The sequence below is a fragment of the Pelobates fuscus genome, chromosome 1 (genome assembly GCF_036172605.1).
Source record: "Pelobates fuscus isolate aPelFus1 chromosome 1, aPelFus1.pri, whole genome shotgun sequence".
In the NCBI taxonomy this organism is placed as follows: Eukaryota; Metazoa; Chordata; class Amphibia; order Anura; family Pelobatidae; genus Pelobates; species Pelobates fuscus.
The window spans coordinates 22,186,720-22,192,338 of record NC_086317.1 but is presented as its reverse complement, the minus strand read 5'-3'; positions in this window follow the sequence as shown (position 1 = coordinate 22,192,338).

Here is a 5,619-nt window from a genome sequence, read left to right as displayed (position 1 = left end):
ATGGGCCACCCCTTACCTTTTAAGAGACTCCTCTGTTTCCTGTCCCTCCTTGTGATTCTTGCTGGCTCCTGAAGTTCTTGTCCTGCTGGCTCCTGAAGTAACATGGAAAGGTCTCGTCGCTTGCTAGGCCCCCCCAAAGAGACTCCATCCGACCTTCTTCTCGATGCCCTGCAATGGAAGAACAGGAACAAGAGATGAGTATTGAGGAGTTTTCTACAACTCCAACTTCTCTAATTTCCTCTGGGCCTATCTCCATCTCCACTCCTCCGGTCTCTAAGATTTCTTCCCTATCTGGCCCTTCCCTTCCTTCTGCTACTGTTCAGTTTCACTTTTCCCCTCCTATTCTTTCTTTCCTGTCCCATGCTTCTTTCCCACACCCTCCTGTATCCACTGCTTCTCTCCCCCTTCACCTGAGGCCTTGCAGCACTTGGCTGCTCAGTTGACCTCCCTCCCCTTCCAGGCTCTCTCTGCCTTGGCTGCATTTGCTCAGGCAGCCAAGGCCAACTCAGCTCTCCCTCTCCCTCTGCTTTCTCCAGGCAACCTTCGGCACTCCAGATGTTATGGACTACATCTCCCACAATCCTCCTACAGTCATAATGCTGGCAAAGCTTCAAGGGAGTTGTAGTCCATACCATCTGGAGTGCTGAATGTTGACCACCTCTGTTTTTGACCAAAGGATATAGTTAGAAAAAAACTACTTTATAAAAAGGGGAACACCCTATTTGGCAAATTAGTAAATTAAGTTAAAAATGAATTGGCGTCTGCCTATAGCTGGTGACCAGTTCCTGTCACCCATGCCTGTCATTAGCCAATCAGCAGTGAGTGGGAGGGGCCTGCCTCACATGACCATCATATAGAATATCCAGAATATTTAGAATCCAGAATTTCCTTTTATGCTGCAGAAACATTGAAGATCTACAGAAAAGGAATTTTATTTTTATATAAAATGTGCTGTTTGAAGCATCATTTCCACATTGTACTGACTGTATGCAGTAACATTTATTGTGTTGGTGGCAGCAGGTATAATTCTGCCGTGTAAAGCATGTCAAGTGTAAAATTCACATGCAGGGTGGTGTTTGGCTCAGGCTGATAGGAGTGCGGCACGGCGTAGGCGTAATGGAGACATGACTAGATGAGAACTAGGCTCTAATGAGCCAGGAAACATATTTATTAAACAGATGGTAACACAAGTCATTTGGCTCAGAATTACATTAACAGGAATAGCTTGTGCTCTGGGTGTGGAGTTACATAAATCCACAGAAATAAAATGCGTAAAATTGGAAATTGTACCGGTATACCAAGTATAATTATTATCATTATTATATTATAATTATTATCATTTTATCAGTAGTAATAAAATATTATTATTATTATTATTTTTTTGTTTTTTTAAATTCTTTATTTTTTTCGTGCATAGATATAGATAACATTTAGTTTAGTAATGCCAAGATACATAGATTTACAGTTGCATGGCTTGAGAGACTGTGCACATTTTTTAAGGTTAAAGACGAGTAACAGTAGCGTGTTGCAAGTCAGTGTGTGTGCTTGTGTGTTAATTTAGCGTAGGCATTGATTTTGCTATGAGAAATAAAAATATGATGGAAAACAACGTAGATATACCGGTTATCTAGTGCTTCCTTTTTTTAACCTATGGTGTAGCAGGGAGGGTTACAGCGCTATGTGAGGAATAGTGTAGTTAGTCTACGTGTTCATGCTTAGATAGTAGTGTTGGGCTTAGTGAGTGTGCAGGCTGTGCAGCTAGCGTTAAGTAGATAGTTGTTACCATGGAAAAGCCTACACCAGGCAAGAGTATACTATATAGATTGTGGATGGAGGCTTTCGGTCGGTGGAGCCCGTGAGAGGTTATGGTGTGTCAAGTAGGAGAGTACAGGGCGACCAGCCTAATATGTTGGTAGTACAGGCAATATATATGCAGGTTGTGAGATTATGAGGTCATCCAGGTCCTAGTCATCTGCGATGTCGCTTTAACAAGAGTCCTAGGTAGGGCGTTCTTGGCTTGCGGGGAATCAGGCTGGTCTCTCAGATTATGTCCTTTGGTGTCCTTCTGGTTCCTTTGAGGTGATCGCTGTTCGCCTAGTACACAGTCCACAACATAATCGTCGTGAGGTCCGCTGGTTCAGGCCAGCTGCTGTGAGGATGTATACGACTGTGTGAGGTCCTGCGAGTGAGGTGGGTGGGTGAGAACACAAGAAGTGGCTGTAGATGATAATGGTCTTGAGTGGTGTCCCAAGCGCAGCTGCCACCTGTGTAGCCCTTGTCATATGTGCCTCTGTGGTGACATAGTTTGCCTGGAGTGAGTCTCTGGGGGGTTTGAGCCTGTTTATAGGCAGTACCACAGGTTTGAGGTGTTAAGATAATGTGGCCTCGCTGGTCTCTGCAGTGATTTCAGTGGTTACTCTGTGTAGTAGCTGAGCTTCCCCTTTCTCATTTGAGAGGCATTGCGCTGCTTGGCTGACTTGATGTCAGTTTAGGCTAAGGCCACTCTCCGTGCCGAGGTCTTCCCAGCGGGGGTAGGTGGCAGACTCACCCTGGACTTGCTTTGTAGTTGCGCGACTCCTCTCCTCTGGAGCTTCATTGGGCAGGAGCTGTTGGAGCCGAGTGCAGCGCCGCCATCTTAGAAGGTAGGCCTCTGCTGTTACCCCACCGCTCACGCTCCACACGTCCCGAGCCCTCCGTTGTAGGGACCGGGAAGAAAATAGTTTTAGTCCTTGTCCTTCTGGATCTGAGGGACCACTAGTTATTGTTGACTTAAACATCTGCATTAGCCAAGTGGCAGAAGAGAGACCAGGCTTTAGAAGTCAGGAGAGCCCTGTTTGTGTTAAAGTGTTTAAAATAAGAGAGATAGGGAGGCACACACAAACTGGGAGGGGGAGCAACACCCACAAACTCTTTGCACTCCTTTGCTTCTGCTTAGAGGGTCCTCTTAACGTCAGAAAAAGATTCCGTTTCACCTTTGTGTGATCAAAGCTGTTTTGTATTTATTAACGGGGGGACTGTTTACATCAATTTGTTAAACATTTATTTGCTGTAATATGATAAGGAGTATGTTTGTTCTATATACAATTCATTTTGGGGTATCATATCTATTTTGTCCCTAAAATGTGTGCAATTTGCCAACACCATCTGCGCAATAAGAAATGCTCTCTCTCCGCCCTAGAGAGCACAGATTTACTGACTGCGCATGCACGACCTGAGGTTCTGTCCATATCAAAACAGATCAATAAACACTAAATTGTGGTATACGAATAGCAGTCGTGGTTTGGCTAGTGTCAGCTTAGAAAGGTGGCCCGGGGTCTTGTTTAAAGAAAATGAGTCACAACCGACCGCTACGACAGGACAATAAAACAGCCATGAATATTGTGGGTAATATGATGTTTGTGTGTAAGGCAGTAAATGTTACTTCTGACTCTTTCATCCCCAATTAGGTCCTGGAAAACACAGCAGGACGTCCTTTAGCACCCACCCCTTCTTTACTTTGGTTTTCTGGTTGTTGTCAGAGCTGCAGATTTTGCCTTGACTCACCGCGCGTAGGACAAGAGCTCGGTCTGAACCAGGACAGGGGGATCCTGCTCACAGACGGAGCTGAAACCTATCCCCTGCATGTGTTAATTATCCCCTGCATGTGGGACTCTTTCCATTTCATAAGTGTCGAGAGTTTTATTGGGTTTGTGGTAGAGAGCTTGGAATGTGATTTGTGCTGGGAAGGCGTTCTGGTCAGCAATCCAGGTCCAATCATCCTATGTGATAATTGGAACTGGGATAGGGATATAAATGATTTTTCTCATAAATTTTAGCTGGACACTTGACTATGGGTCAAAATCAGTCCCCATAAACAAATATGATAGGCTTCTGATTGGAACATCTCATTGGGATGTACTGTATGCACCCGCACCGCAAAGCCACCTTCATAAACTTGCTACGTTGTATAACTTATTCTGCCACTTTGTGCTACAATCTACTATTGTGACATGTTAAAAGAGCTAAACTGGCTATCGCTTGAATCCCTACGCACTCTTCATCTTTCCAGCCTTGTGCATAAGAGCATTTCTGGGAAACTCCCACCCTACCGCAGGGTACTATAGAAAATTCGTGCCCAATTACAGTGCCCTGGCCAAACCCCTGACTGACTTGACCCGCAAGAACCTTCCCCGACAGGTGGTCTGGGCCCCAGAGTGTGAGCAGGCATTCCAACAACTCAAAACTGCTTTGACTAATGCTCCTGTACTTGCCGCTCCTGATCCAACTAAAAGATTTATTGTTCACACAGACGCTTCAATGTTTGGATTGGGAGCAGTGCTAAGCCAAGTAGGAGCAGATGGCGGAGAACATCCCGTAGCTTACCTGAGCCGAAAGTTGTTACCCCGGGAAGTAAGCTACACCGCCATTGAAAAAGAATGCCTGGCCGTGGTGTGGGCCCTCAAAAAGTTGCAACCTTATTTGTATGGACAACCCTTTTCCCTACTCACAGATCACAACCCGTTGGTATGGCTGAACCGTGTGGCTGGGGACAATGCCAGGCTGTTGCGCTGGAGTTTGGCGCTACAGCCCTTTGACTTTACGATCCATTATCGCCCAGGGAAGCAAAACGGTAATGCCGACGGGTTATCTAGACAAACTGAACTTGAAAAATGATCTGTGAGTACTCCCCCGGACATCCCCAAGCCGATCCGTTGGGATCAGACTGTGTATGCCGGCTTGGTTCTGGGGGAGCATTGTGGCAAACCTAGCCACTTCTGGACTGTGATATGTAGAGGTTGTCCATAGGCTGTAAGGGGGGACTGTATCTTCTATATTGTGTGTGTATTTTATAGAACCGTTCGCATGCTGGCAGCCCTAAGCTACCAGCATGCAAACCCTTCGTTTGACGAATTGCGGCCATCCGGGCCGTTCGCCAACCGAACACGGGCTCCCCAGGTGGACCACACACTTAGAAGTCGTGTGGCGCTCGTTAACCGATTGCAACAATGTTGCAATCGGTAATTAAAGGCTCTCCTAGGTGGCCGTCGTTCGACTACCGACCATGCTGCGGTCGGCCATCTTGGATCCTTTGTCTCTCCAGCGGTGTTCGGTCGTCGAGCGCCTGGTACTAAAAACGGCTACTCAATGATACGAACACCGCTGGACTTCCAGAGCGTTCGGGAGTTCCGCTCTCATCACATTGTGTTCCCCATCGGTGTTCGGTAGTTTTAAACCGAACTCGATGGCTAAGTGTACTTTATGCGGCGTTCGGTCAGTTCAGCTGGGAGCTGAGCGGTATTCTCCCAAAAGATGCGCTCAGGTCCCAGCTACCTGCCGAACGTTCGGTCATTTAAATCTGCCGAATAAAATGTAAAAACCGTATTTTAATACAGATTGTCAGTTCTGCTGCACGAAGGGATAATCCACTTAATCGTCCATTTTAGTGGGAGTATCCTTCTCGTGCAGCACAGCCTGTTGGGAAAATTACATTGCATGATGGGAGAAATCCCCTGGATTTACTGTATGGAAACCCCTTGCATGGGGAACTGTATAAATATGCCAGCTGTGAATAAAGCCAGTTAGTTGACTCCCAAACTGTGTTTCGTCCGGTTATTGGGAGGATTTGGGGACTTGCCTTAC